Consider the following 14,948-nt stretch of genomic DNA (forward strand, 5'->3'; position numbering starts at 1 on the left):
ATTATTCTCTATGTGGAGTGCGGCTCTGCGGGTGGAGGTCGGTGCTGGAGGCTCCATTATTCTCTATGTGGAGTGCGGCTCTGCGGGTGGAGGTCGGTGCTGGAGGCTCCATTATTCTCTATGTGGAGTGCGGCTCTGCGGGTGGAGGTCGGTGCTGGAGGCTCCATTATTCTCTATGTGGAGTGCGGCTCTGCGGGTGGAGGTAGGTGCTGGAGGCTCCATTATTCTCTATGTGGAGTGCGGCTCTGCGGGTGGAAGTAGGTGCTGGAGGCCCCATTATTCTCTATGTGGAGTGCAGCTCTGCGGGTGGAGGTCGGTGCTGGAGGCTCCATTATTCTCTATGTGGAGTGCGGCTCTGTAGGTGGAGGTTGGTGCTGGAGGCCCCATTATTCTCTATGTGGAGTGCGGCTCTGCGGGTGGAGGTCGGTGCTGGAGGCTCCATTATTCTCTATGTGGAGTGCGGCTCTGGGGGTGGAGGTCGGTGCTGGAGGCTCCATTATTCTCTATGTGGAGTGTGGCTCTGGGGGTGGAGGTCGGTGCTGGAGGCTCCATTATTCTCTATGTGGAGTGTGGCTCTGGGGGTGGAGGTCGGTGCTGGAGGCTCCATTATTCTCTCTGTGGAGTGCGGCTCTGCGGGTGGAGGTCGGTGCTGGAGGCCCCATTATTCTCTATGTGGAGTGCAGCTCTGCGGGTGGAGGTCGGTGCTGGAGGCTCCATTATTCTCTATGTGGAGTGCGGCTCTGCGGGTGGAGGTCGGTGCTGGAGGCTCCATTATTCTCTATGTGGAGTGCAGCTCTGCGGGTGGAGGTCGGTGCTGGAGGCTCCATTATTCTCTATGTGGAGTGCAGCTCTGCGGGTGGAGGTCGGTGCTGGAGGCCCCATTATTCTCTATGTGGAGTGCGGCTCTGCGGGTGGAGGTCGGTGCTGGAGGCTCCATTATTCTCTATGTGGAGTGTGGCTCTGGGGGTGGAGGTCGGTGCTGGAGGCCCCATTATTCTCTATGTGGAGTGCAGCTCTGCGGGTGGAGGTCGGTGCTGGAGGCTCCATTATTCTCTATGTGGAGTGCGGCTCTGTAGGTGGAGGTTGGTGCTGGAGGCTCCATTATTCTCTATGTGGAGTGCGGCTCTGCGGGTGGAGGTCGGTGCTGGAGGCTCCATTATTCTCTATGTGGAGTGCGGGTGGAGGTCGGTGCTGGAGGCTCCATTATTCTCTATGTGGAGTGCGGCTCTGCGGGTGGAGGTAGGTGCTGGAGGCTCCATTATTCTCTATGTGGAGTGCGGCTCTGTAGGTGGAGGTTGGTGCTGGAGGCCCCATTATTCTCTATGTGGAGTGCGGCTCTGCGGGTGGAGGTAGGTGCTGGAGGCTCCATTCTCTACGTGGAGTGCGGGTGGAGGTCGGTGCTGGAGGCTCCATTCTCTGTGGAGTGCGGCTCTGCGGGTGGAGGTCGGTGCTGGAGGCTCCATTATTCTCTGTGTGGAGTGCGGCTCTGCTGGTGGAGGTCGGTGCTGGAGGCTCCATTATTCATTGCTTCCTGCCGTCTAGCCGCACAGTCCCAATTTGGGGTAACTCTCCCGGGTGTTCAGGGCAATGTCCCGACTCTCACTCTGTGCCTGTTAGTCGCCCCCTCTCCAGCTCACTGTGTTTAGTGCTCACTAGTTCCTTCTCTGACTCTGGGGGAAGGCCGCCGGCATCTCTGTGCTGTAATTAACTCATTCTTCACTTTTCTTCAAGTCTGGGCCCTGGTGATCAAACACACAACTTCTTGTACTGGTGCATAGAGCTACATTTTCCCTTCCCCCATGACAGCACACCTGAGAGAGGGGATCCGCCCGGTCAGGACAAGATCCCTACTGAAAATAAAAGGACGGTACCTCTCCCTTGCTTCAGTTAGGTTTCCTGTCCTGACAGGGACCCTCATGTTGAAGACGGCGGTCACAGTCTACTTACCCATTGCCGTCCCGGCGTGGAAGAACAGGAAGGGCCTGTGTGCTGGTCTTCGGGTGATTGAGGCACTGTCCTGAGGGCCTTAGCGTCCAAGCGGGTATGGGTGCAGCATGGTCAGGAGTCCAGGGCTCTTCCGTAGCTGCCACACCACCTCCCCCCTCTACCGGCATCCAGGTGGTCCTAGAGGAGCAGTCGCTTCAGGGTCGCGCGCATCTGGATCCGGCGCCCGTCCCGACGTCACGCGGACATGCCCATTCCCAGCGTGCCTTGCGCGTGATGTCGGAACGGGTGCCGGATCCAAGATGGCGGCGTCCATGAAGAAAATGCCAGCTGGCTAAACTATCCTGGCGGCATGGCGGGGGGTGAGGGACTATCGATGGGCACCGGAGGAAGCGGGGAGTGCAGTGGATGCCTCATAAAGAGGGATGACCACAGAAGATGCACTCATGCCCAGAGCTTCATCATGGAAGTGGGGCAGCAAGAGCAGCAGCCGCTGTTAGAGCAGCAGGAGCTCTCACCAGATGCCTTGCCGAGCCACCAGCATACCAGGAAGAGTAGCCTCTTGAGTGGTAAAAGTGGCAGTCATCCTGTCCAGCAAGGCTCCTCGACGTCCAGAAGTGACGTTGTGTATGCATCTGATCAGCCTCTGAATCCGGTACCCTTGACTGACAGCGGTGGTGAGTGATCTTCGTGAATGTCACCCTTATGGTAACGGGGTCCATTTTTTCTGCTTGATCACTAGGGGTCGAGGAAGTCTAGCAGTAAAACAAAGAACAGAGAATGTGCCCTTTGCAAAAACCGCTGGCAGTTCAGTGGCAGAAAGATCTTTGTGCTGACTGTATTAATAAGACCATACAGGAAGAGACCCTTGATTTTGCCACTAGCCTTAGAGCTATAATACAGGCAGACGTAAAAGGCTCCTTAAAAGCAGCCCTTAAAAAATCTGGAAAAAGAAGCCGCAAGGTACCTACGTATTCGGAGGCCTCTCTAGAGCAGGAAGGTCGGGAAAAATCCCTGTCTCCCTCTGCCTCCTCCTCCTCTCTCCAGTCCTCAGAATCCTCCTCAGACAGTGATATAGGGGGCTAACCATGTATTCCAACTGAGGATGTAGAAAGACTGGTCAAAGCAGTAAGGTCTGCAATGGGCCTTAAGGAAGAAAAAACACATAGGTCATTAGAGGATGTTATGTTCAGTGGGTTGGAGGAAAAAAGGAAAAGCACGTTCCCTGTCAATGCGAAAATAAAGGCATTGATTGATAAAGAATGGAAAAAGCCTGAGAGGTCTGGTACTTCCTTCTTCATCAAAAAGGAGGTACCGATTTGAGGAGAAAGACTCTGAAACTTGGGAAAAAATCCCTAAAATTGATGGTGCCGTGGCTAGGTCTTTAAAAAAAATCATCCCTACCATTAGAGGACTTGGGCGTACTAAAGGACCCGCTTGATAAAAAGGCAGATGGGCTTTTTAAGACACATCTGGGAAGCGAAGGCAGGGGGATTAAAACCAGGAATAGCTGGAACATGCGCTACCCGTGCTCTCGTGATCTGGCTACAGTAGATAGAAGATCAGCTGAGGGATAAAGTGCCGAGAGACGACATCCTAGCCAATATGACCTTAGTGCATGGAGCAGCAGCTTTCTTAGCAGATTCCTCAGCAGATAATGCAAGATTAATAGCCAGAGCAGCGGGCTTGTCCAATGCGGCAAGACGAGCCCTGTGGCTCATAGGGTGTCCGGGGGATTTACCGTCCACACATACACTGTGTTCCATCCCATGTGATGGTCAATTCCTTTTTGGTAAAAAATTGGAAGAAATTTTGGAACAAGCAGGGGATAAAAAGAAAAAGCTTTCCCCGTTTTCCTGTAGAGTCCAAAAAGCCTTCCTTTCGGAGGCGAAGATTTAATAGAGGTCGTCCCCCAGGAGATAGGAGAAATTGGGACTTTAAAGAAAAAAGAGGATTGGGCTACAAGTTCAAAGGGCCCTCTACATCATCAAAAAAATCTCCCCAATGACATCAGATCAGAGGTAGGGGGAAGGCTCTCTCTTCCTCCCTGCCTGGGTAAACATCTCCGCCAGTATTTGGGTATTAAATATAGTCAGACGGTTTAAAGATAAAATTCATTCGTCCACCCAGGCAAAATTTTACAATGACACCCCGAAGGAAGTCCCAGGAGGAACAACTGAATCTGGAGACAGAAGTCTTGGGACTAGTACAAAAGCAAGTTCTACAGGAAGTCCCGACTCAGGAGGAAGGAAGGGGATTTTATTCCCCCCTCTTTTTGATTCATGACGAGAACCATAGTCAACCTGGAGAACCTCAATCAGTGGGTAGAGAATTGCTCCTTCAAGATGGAGTCAATCAACACGACCATAAAAATCTTGATCCAGCACTGCTTCATGGCAATGATAGATTTAAAAGATGCCTATTATCATATCTCAATCCATCAGGAGTATCGGAAGTACCTGAGGGTAGCGCTCTATGTCCAAGGTCAGGTCAAACATTATCAGTATAGAGCCCTTCCATTCAGCCTGTCTACAGCTCCCAGGGTCTTCACCAAAGTGATGGCCGAAGTAATGTCATACCTTCGATCCTGGGACAGTGATTGTCCCATAGGCTACTTTCACACTAGTGTCGTGCACTGCACGTCGCTATGCGTCGTTTTGTAGAAAAAACGCATCCTGCAAAATTGCTAGCAGGATACGTTTTTTCTCCATAGACTTGCATTAGCGACGCAGTGCGACGGATTGCCACACGTCGCAACCATCCTGCGACGGTTGCGTCGTGTTGCGTCAGACCGTCGCCACAAAAAAACATTCCATGTAACGTTTTTTGGTGTGTTGTGTCCGCTATTTCCGACCGCGCATGCGTGGCCGGAACTCCGCCCCCGCCTCCCCGCACATCACAATGGGTCAGCAGATGCGTTGAAAAACTGCATCCGCTGCCCCCATTGTGCGGCGCTTTCACAATTTGCGTCGGTACGTCGCAACGTCGCATTGAATTGTGAAAGTAGCCATACCTGGACGACTTCCTTGTGGTAGGGAGGTCGGAGGCCCACTGCACACATCAAGTAAGAGAAGTGACGTCAACTCTAATAGAGTTAGGATGGATAGTAAATACCCCCAAGTCAAGATTAGTGCTAGAAAAAGTGCAATCCTTCCTAGGGTTAATACTGGACTCCAAGCGACATCTCTGCCTCCTGCCAGAGAGCAAGATAATCCAGATAAGGGGCCTGGCTCCTACAGCAATACAATAGCCAGCAATGACACTAAGGAAAGCAATGTCCCTACTAGGCTCCTTAACATCACGTATACCAGCTGTAGGGTGGGCACAGTTTCACCTAAGACAGCTGCAGTGGGAAGTTTTGTCAGCACAGAAATTATTGAAAGGACATTTAGAAGGAAAATTAAATCTTTCCTTGGCCGTAAGAGATTCCCTAATCCGGTGGACTGTAAAGGGGCATCTGACATTGGGGGTCCTGTGGCAAAAACCAGTCGAGGACATTATCACGACCGATGCAGGTGGTACAAGTCAGGAAGTTCTGCTCCCTAAATCCAAGGGAACATCCATTTGCCGTAGATGCTCTACAAATACCCTGGAAATTCTCCCTGGCCTACGTGTTCCCTTCGTTGGCAATGATTCCGACAGTAGTCCAGAAGATCAGAGAGGATCGAGCGAGGGTAATTCTCATAGCTCCATTTTGGCCGAAGAGGCCATGGTTCTCCCTTCTAAGACAGATGTCAATTACAGATCCATGGATCTTGCCAGAGGTTCCAGACCTGCTTACCCAGGGACCAGTGAGCCACTCTCAAGTGAAGGGCTTCCATCTGGCAGCCTGGAATTTGAGAGGGCACTACTGAGTCGCAGGGATTCTCACCAGGGTTAGTCTCCACCCTGTTGAAGAGTAAAAAACCTATCACATCCAGAATCTACGGTAGAACATGGAAGAAATTCCTAAACTTCCTGGCGGAACCGTTAGGGGATGTAGCTCTGGTGGGACCTATCCTAGAATTTCTACAGGCAGGGTTGCAACTCGGGTTAGCAACTAGTACCCTCAAGGTTCAAGTTTCAGCCTTGGGGGTCCTATAAACTTCAACCTAGCATCTAATAGGTGGGTGTCCCAGTTCATAAAGTCTTGTTGTAGTAGGTCTAGGCAGGTCATTATCCCAAAGATCCCTCCCTGGGACCTGAATCTAGCCTTGGAGGCTTTAACTACAGACCCCTTTGAGCCATTACAGGAGTTATCACCAAAGTTACTCATACTTAAAACAGTATTGCTGGTAGCCTTAACATCAGCCCATAGGGTATATGCCCTGTTATGATCCCTAGTGGCTGAGGATCACAAATAGATCAGCAAGTGATTAAACTAAGGACGAGCTCTAGGGAGATGGTAACTGGACTGATCGCAAATCTGAACCTATCCAAAACAACTAGAGGTAGCCGGTGAACGTGCCTAAAAAATTCCTAGACGTCTCGAGCCAGCCTGAGGAACTAGCTATCCCTAAAGAGAAAGAAAGACCTCGCTTGCCTCCAGAGAAATAATCCCCAAAGATATAGAAGCCCCCAACAAATATTAACGGTGAAGTAAGAAGAAGGCACATACATAGGGATGAAATCAGATTCAGCAAAAGAGGCCCACTAGTACTAGAAAGCAGAAAATAGAGCAGGGGTCTATGCGATCAATAAAAAACCCTTACAAAATATCCATCCTGAGATTTCAAGAACCCACACACCAACTAACGGTGTGTGGGGAGAAACTCAGCCCACTAGAGCAACTAGCAAGCGAGGGAATTACATTTTAGCAAGCTGGAACAGAAAACATGATAAACACTGCTGATCAAAAAATGAGCAAACAAAACTTAGCTTATCCTGGATGGACTGGGAGCAAGGTAGTCAGAAGGAATCTGAGTAGCACTGATTACATCAACAGCCGGCAACAAGTGGAAGCAAAACAGAGCTATATAGGAACCTCCCAAAGGATAACGAACCAGCTGATAGCCAGAGACCAGCAGGATAACAGGCAAAGCCACCAGGGGGAGCCCAAAGCAAAAGTCACACCATACCACCAGTGACCACAAGAGGGAGCCTGAACACAGAGTTCACAACAATGCCCTCCATATACTCAAATTTTTGAAAACAGAATAGTTCTAAGGCCAGATCTGGCCTATCTCCCCAAGGTAGTCTTTAAGTTCCATAGGAGTCGGGAGATCACCTTGCCATCATTCTGCAATAATCCTAGGAATCTAGGGGAGCAAAAGTTCCATATGTTATATGTAAGGAGGTCCATGCTACAATACATGCCCATGACTAGTCAGTGGAGGAAAGATCAGACACTATTTGTAGCCTTCCAGGGTACCAGAAAAGGGTACGGGGTAGCTAAAAGTGACATGGCAAGATGGATCAGGGAGGCCATTAGTTTATCCTGCTCTGCGAGTGGTGCTCCGGTTCCTGAAGGCATCAAGGCTCACTCCACCAGGGCAATGGCTACCTCCTGGGCAGAGAAGGCTGAGGTATCAGTTGATCAGATTTGTAAGGCCGCTACCTGGTCCTCACCCTCAACCTTTTTCAAACACTACCGGCTGGATCTACCCTCCTCTGCTGACCTAACCTTTGGTAGAAGGGTGCTGCTAGCGGTGGTCCCTCTCTAAGGTGTTTCATTCTACAAAAGTCTCTCAGGTGTGCTGTCTTGGGGGAAGGGAAAACACCAAGGTTACTTACCGGTAGTCGGTTTTTCCGGAACCCATGACAGCAACCATATATTCCCCCCCTTATCACTCCTTTGGTGTGCACTATAGTTTGGGTGTTTTAGTTGATATAATGTGGTGATGGTTTTGCCATCAGTACTAACCTGGGGGGGCCTCTTATGCTCTGTAAACCAACTGAAGCGAGGGAGAAATAACTCCCTTTTATTTTCAGTAGGGTCAATTTACAGTATGTGGCAAAAAAACTGAAATGTTTCCACATATTTCGGTGATTTTAAGATTGTTTTTTCATGAAACATTGTATTTTGTTAGTGGTAAATTTAGGTTTATATGTTTTGCTTTTATTTACAAAAAAATATCAGACGTTATGTAAAAAAATTTAAAACATTTACAATTTTTAAACTTTGAGTAATTATACCTTTAATTCAGGTAGTCATACAAAACAAAATAGTAAAAAAATATCATTTACCTGAGGCATCCTTCCGACGTCCGTATAAAAGAAGTACGTGAAAGCCTAAACGTTGCAGGTTATGTGTGAATACAGCCTAACACGTGTTTGGCAAAATGGCCTTTACAAAAATAAACTACAGCTCATCTCACTAATAAAGCAAGACCTCATATAGTGAACCTTATGTAAAAATGAAAAAGTTCTGACTGCTACAACTATGAAGGAATGAATAAAGAATAAATCCATAGGTCCCAACCATCCCGAATACAGCAGAACAGTCCCAGATTTGGGTCTATGTCCTGTCTTCCCAGCAGTCTGCTGAATGTCCCTGACTGCCATCATGCCTCCTTCTGACATCTCCTCTGGCCAGGGTAGGAAAAAATGGTAAATGGCTCTGGCTATGGGTGCAGTTAAGGGCATGTCAAGAATTTTGTTGTGGCGGCTATACATAGTTTGTCCCTCTTTCTCTTTGAATTTCCAGCAGAAACCAATAGGCAGTGTAATGAATTGTATTATTCAATATCTCCTTACTCTATAATCATTTATAACTTTTTTGTGATCCCAACTGAATAACGATACTTGATGTCTGTGTTACGCACGTAGGTGGCGCACATAGTTCGTGGGCCCACTGTGCCGGGCTTACCTAGGAGGGTTGTAGTGGGCTACCAGGTGTTCACTGGAGCACCTGATGGTGGAGTCAGGCTTGGTTACAGGTAGCCCCAGGTACCACTCCTAGGCAGTCCACGGTACTGCAGCTGCTGACCCCAGGGATCAGGTACGCAGATACGGATAGGACTAGAGCTCCACTCAGACTACTAAATTCTGGATCATCTATAGAACAGTTACTGATACAGACTGATTCAGAGACTGTTTGTAGCAGTCCGGATATATGGGGTACTCGGATATTCACGCATTCAGACACACAGGTCTCGGATACTGATTCAGGAACAGGCCATACACAGACCGGGGGGACAAGATTCAGGCACTGGCCGCACAAGGACTTCAGATTCAGGACTGTCCGTACAATGACCAGGAACTACAGGGTCAGCACACTGGCCACATCAGGGGACCTCACAACTTCACTAGGAGACCACCTCACTCACTAATGATTCACTGTATTGCTTGACACCACAATACTGGGTATGGGGCCATTTAAACAAGATGCCTCCCAGCTATTTGCTGGGATCCATCTTGCAGGTGTACTCTTAAACTAAATGCCTCCCAGCTATTGCTTGGAGGCATTTTACTATGTGGGAAAGCTGCTCCATGAGAACACGAGAGCACGCACTGGGAGGTGCGGTGAGCACACACAGGCCAGGAAATGGGGAACACGCTGAGGACCACGTTGCGTGGCTGGGGCAGTGAATATTCCGGCATCCCAGCATGGAGGGAGAAGGAAGACCATAAAGAGGCGCCTGTAATGGTGTTGCAGTCTGAACTCCATATTTTAGGTTATTGTTCTCAACTAGTTGCACCAACCCAGTAATTTGTTGTTTGGTTTTTTTTATAGTATTTTGTATGATTGTACATAATCTCACCTTCTTTCCATTCAGGTTCCTGATAAATTTTATCTTTTACCTTGACATCTACTTCAAAATCTGCCTTGACCCTTTAGGGATGGATATGGACAGAGGCAAGATGGTGGAGAGGATATTACACCTCACCCTAGAGATCCTCTTCCGGCTTACTGGAGAGGTGAGAGGTTCTGATGATGTTAAATTACATTGTAATGCAGGTGTCTGGATGCAATGAGCAGAAACCACGAGGCAGAAACATCCAGAGGTTGATATAATGCTATTTATATACAGCAATAACTTTTAAACAATTAGTGTTAGTAGCTCTGCAATTTTACAGTAGAGGAAATACAAAAAGTTTACAATAAACGAGAAAGTCTTTCACTATTTAACGTTAGTGCCCTTTTCACAAAGGTGGTGCACCCAGTCTTGGGAGTCACCACGTGAGTTCTCACTTAAAGCTCTGGCCCTACCGGAGGTCACCGAGTTTTCCCGTTTCCCGCTAGGCCATAAGTCTCTTCCTGATGTAGTCTATTAAAGCACATTGAGCCTCCCACGCATCAACCGGCCCGTTCCCAACCTGTACTCCAAGTCCCAGCTGATCCCGACACGATTATAGCTGGAAATGATGGCCCTGCTTTCTTGCACCGTTCCTCCACAATTTCAGGCGCGCCTCTCCTGTCGCAGAAGTTGGCACAAGTCTCTCAATCTCAAGGCGGAGAGGACTAGGCGTCAGTTCTTGACAGGCGTAGTTGGGCCTCGGAGACTTAAACAGCTTCGGGGCACAGCTTCTGGCTCTGACCAGTGTAAGCCGTTCTTGGGTATATCTTCTGGGGAATCCAGACCTTGCCAGGCGGTGAACAACACCTGGGTGGCGTAGACTCCCCTCTGAGGCCTGCAACGCTGATCTCAGTGGTGTCCCTGGAGCATATCTGCCCTGCTCCCTTCCCTGGTGACAAATCTCCTCATGAATGGGTGTGCAGAGCTTTCATAGCAGGGAAGTCTTTCCTGTGGGTCACCTGATCCTGTCCAGTACATGAAGTTATTTATTGTTATGCTTAATGTCTATTCTCTGTACAAGTCCCCTCTAAAATGTAAAGTGCTGAGGAATATGTTGGTGCTATAGTAATAAAATGATTATTACTTTGGTTCCATTTGATTTCAGCTGGCCAGCAGATGGCAGTCTCTCCTCATCAATGTCACCTCCTGCAAGCGTCCTCCAGATATGTCATATCTTCCTGTTACATTCCTCCTCCCTTTTTGCTCGCCAGTCCTCAGGCAAGTGTAATTCTTTCTAGTTCGAAGTTTCCCCACAGGTAGGCCGAGTTCGGTCAACAGTTGAAAGCACTCCTTGGTCTTCTGCTGTATGTGGGACCAGACATTTAGGGGGAATTCCAGTGCTGGCCAGCTCAGTCCTGCTGAGCTCTTCCTGTAGAGGTGCATCTGGGGTACTTGGAGACTCAACCACTGGAGGTGGTAAATTGACTTCACGTTAATCTACTCTCCCATTCGAGAGCAGCAATGGCATCTCTGGTGAAGTCATTGGCCATGCAAGCCATTCTTCCTCTAAGACTCTTCTTTGCATGACCTCAGACACTTCTGTTGGAAGCCCCTCACTCGCCCTTGGTAGAAGGCACCTTAGTCGGAGTGAATTCGCTTCGGGCATCCATATATGAGAATGAAGTGCTGACAGATGGCTATGGCTGCAGCTTTGGCTGTCTTATCAAGAGTGGGAGTCACCACCATGAACTTGGTGAAGTGATCAGTCATCACCAAGCAATACCTGTAGCCATTGTATGAAGTTCCGATCATCAGATAGTCGATCATCAGGACCTCTAAAGGTGCAGAGGTTCAGATAGTGTAAGGCAGTGACCGGTGTCATATGCGAGGGTCGCTATGTATCCCCCAGGATGTGCTTAGAAGCATATTAGATCCGTTGGAGTGCCCTGTGCTCACAGCAGGTTTGCCTGTGAGACACAGGGAAGAATAAAAGTGAGTGTGAACTGGATCAAGTTATTTGACCCAGAAATTATTCAGGAAAACCCGGTGTGGGCTTTTATTTTTGAAACGGACTGCAGGAAGGTAGTGGGGCCGGTCCGTTTCCTCCAGCCCAGATCTTATAGTGGCCCATGGCCATAGAATCTGGAGGAAAGAAAAAAAAACCCTGCAAGAGAGTTTGGGTGTGTCAGTATTGGTCTGGGAGTCAGACCTAGCAGGAGCTTTATGAGGAGCTCTGTCCGTGTGGTGCAACACGGGCCAGGCAGAGCCTGAAAAGCCTGACACCCCAGCGTACACGGTGGTGTAATACGTTCACGGCAACGGGTTGTGGACTGCTGTTATTTTTCCCGGCTGCATACCGAAGGACTTGTTTGCTTACTTTTTCCGGTTTGTGAGTATGCTGTGAAATAAACAAGACTTTATTTGAACTTTATATGGGTCACTGCCTGTTCACTGCACAGCAAGGACATCGCTACATCACATTTGGTTGGAGAATGCGGAGCAGTGTGAATTAAGGCATACCCCAACACCATTTGCATGTCTGTTATTAAGCCTGCTACATTACAATTCAGGCCTACAGACAAAATGGAGGAGATCTTGAGGCAGCTGGTCCTCACACAGCAACAAACGAATAACCTGTTGCTGCAGCAAATTACAGCCCTGCGTGAGGCACCTCCAGCACCGACCCCGGAACGTCGCGATGCCCGAGACAAGGTCCGCTCCGCTTTGAGGAAATTGAGTCCGGAAGATGACGTGGAAGCTTTCCTCACCGTCTATGAGCGCACGGCAGAGCGGGAGAATCTGCCAGGAGCACAGTGGGCTGAAGTTGTGGCTCCGTTCCTGAGGGGTGATGCGCTAAAGGCCTACTTTGACCTCAGTCGAGAAGATGCCCAGGACTATTCCAAGCTAAAAGGTGAGATCCTTGCCCGACTGGGGGTTAATACTTATGTGAGAGCTCAACGGGTGTTTTCTTGGACTTTTGTGGAAGCCCAGCCTGCCCGGTCTCAGATTTTTGACTTACTGCAGCTTGTGAAACGGTGGCTCCAACCTGAGACTTTAACCACAAGTCAGATAGTGGAGAGGGTGGTGGTCGACCGACTGGTGAGGGCTCTGCCAGCAGCCATACAGCGTTGGGTGGGTCAAGGGGACTCGGGTACCCTAGACCAAGTTGTAGGTCTGATAGAGCGATATAAGGCCACCCAGGACTTTATACGGGACACTGCTCCGCTTCGGCTGTCACGTAAGGCTCCGCCAGCTCAGGAGTCTGAGAAAAGTCCAGGACCCTCCACTGGGACAAAACCGGACCGAGTCCGTGCTGAGGGGTTGTCTCGGAAAGAGAGTGACCCCAGACCTGTGTCCCCTAAACTGGCCCCAAGGTTACCTCGGGCCACAGTCATTACGTGTTGGCGATGCCAAGAACCTGGACATGTGGTTGCTAATTGCCCTCTAACAACAGAACCCATGGACTGCGGGTATACCCGTCGGGTGTCTATGTATGCCCAGCCAGTCTGCATTGCCACTACAGACCCTGCCGGTACCGAACCTCAGCTGTGTAGAGTATTCGTTAACGGGTACCAGACGGATGCTCTCTTGGACTCAGGGAGCTTGGTGACCCTAGTACACGGGTCCCTGGTTGCTGGGGACAGTCCTAATGGACGAAAGGTAGGGGTAGTGTGCATACATGGGGACCTCCGAGAGTACCCGACTGCGGAGGTCACTTTCTCCACCCCATGTGGAGAGATAAAACATGTGGTGGGCGTGGTAAAGACTCTTCCGTATGGGACTGTGATCGGTAGAGATTTTCCCCTGTTCTGGTCAGAGTTAACCCTCTCAGGGTAAAAAGCATTCCAGGTGCAGAACCTGAAGATCCCGAGTCAGGGATACCTGTCGTAGGGTTCGCCACGATAGGGACAGTGTGTAATCCCGATAGGTTTCCCCTAGAGGTGTTGGCAGGAGAAGTGGAAGAGAATCCACCAATTCCTGAGCTGGAGGTGTCACCTGGTAAGTTTGGGACTGCCCAGCTTCAGGATCCTACTCTGACCCGGGCAAGGGAAAGAGTAATCGAAGTGAATGGGGTGGCACAACAACTTGGTGCAGAAAAGGAGTTTCCCCGGATGATGATCAACCAGGAGTTACTGTACAGGGTTGATAAAATCCGGGATGAGGTGGTGGAACAACTGGTAGTGCCCCAACCCTATCGTCGGGCGGTGCACGACATGGCTCACACTCACATGTTGGGGGGGCACTTGGGGGCCAAAAAGACGTTAGAGCGCATATTACAGAGGTTTTTTTGGCCTGGTGTCTACGCTGAGGTTACAAAGTACTGTGACACATGTCCTGAGTGTCAACTAACCTCACCCACCACGAACTACCGGAGTCCATTAGTGCCTCTACCCATCATAGAAGTACCTTTTGAGCGGATAGCGATGGATCTGGTAGGACCAATAGTAAAATCCGCCTGGGGCCACCAGCATATATTAGTAGTTGTAGACTACGCCACCCGGTATCCAGAGGCAATACCGCTCCGGCACACTTTGGCTAAACTAATAGCCCGTGAACTGTTTGCCATGTTTTGTCACCTTGGGCTTCCCAAGGAGATCCTTACAGATCAGGGAACCCCTTTTATGTCTAAAGTGACTAGGGAGCTATGTAAATTGCTCCAAATTGAACAGTTACGTACGTCAGTGTACCATCCACAAACCGATGGGTTGGTCGAGAGGTTTAATAAGACCCTCAAGGCCATGCTCAAAAAGGTGGTCGCCAAGGATGGGAAGGATTGGGATATGTTATTGCCATATTTAATGTTCACCATACGCGAGGTACCGCAGGCGTCCACGGGGTTCTCCCCGTTTGAGCTATTGTATGGCAGGCACCCGAGGGGACTGCTGGATGTAGCCAAAGAGACGTGGGAACAGGAGCCCACTCCACATAAGAGTGTTATCGAGTATGTGGCAAGTATGCAGGGTCGGATTGCGGTCGTGCAACCCATAGTAAAGGAGCATCTGTTGGATGCCCAGGCCGCTCAGAGCCGTACATACAGTGGGGCAAAAAAGTATTTAGTCAGTCAGCAATGGTGCAAGTTCCACCACTTAAAAAGATGAGAGGCGTCTGTAATTTACATCATAGGTAGACCTCAACTATGGGAGACAAACTGAGAAAAAAAAATCCAGAAAATCACATTGTCTGTTTTTTTATCATTTTATTTGTATTTTATGGTGGAAAATAAGTATTTGGTCAGAAACAAAATTTCATCTCAATACTTTGTAATATATCCTTTGTTGGCAATGACAGAGGTTAAACGTTTTCTGTAAGTCTTCACAAGGTTGCCACACACTGTTGTTGGTATTT

The 14,948-nt window shown here is 49.3% G+C and overlaps 1 protein-coding gene and 1 pseudogene across 2 annotated transcripts in view; both read left to right on the forward strand.

Annotated features, from left to right (window-relative positions):
* The window catches only part of LOC143768074 (uncharacterized), an 804,664-nt gene that overhangs the window by 183,507 nt on the left and 606,209 nt on the right, over positions 1-14,948 (forward strand). The window lies entirely within an intron of this gene.
* The window catches only part of LOC143768087 (uncharacterized), a 90,377-nt pseudogene continuing 84,284 nt past the window's right edge, over positions 8,856-14,948 (forward strand). The window contains exon 1 of the transcript XR_013213787.1: positions 8,856-9,783. The product of XR_013213787.1 is annotated as an uncharacterized LOC143768087 (transcript). The remainder of the gene's footprint in view (positions 9,784-14,948) is intronic.

The sequence above is a fragment of the Ranitomeya variabilis genome, chromosome 4 (assembly GCF_051348905.1).
Source record: "Ranitomeya variabilis isolate aRanVar5 chromosome 4, aRanVar5.hap1, whole genome shotgun sequence".
NCBI classification, from domain to species: Eukaryota; Metazoa; Chordata; class Amphibia; order Anura; family Dendrobatidae; genus Ranitomeya; species Ranitomeya variabilis.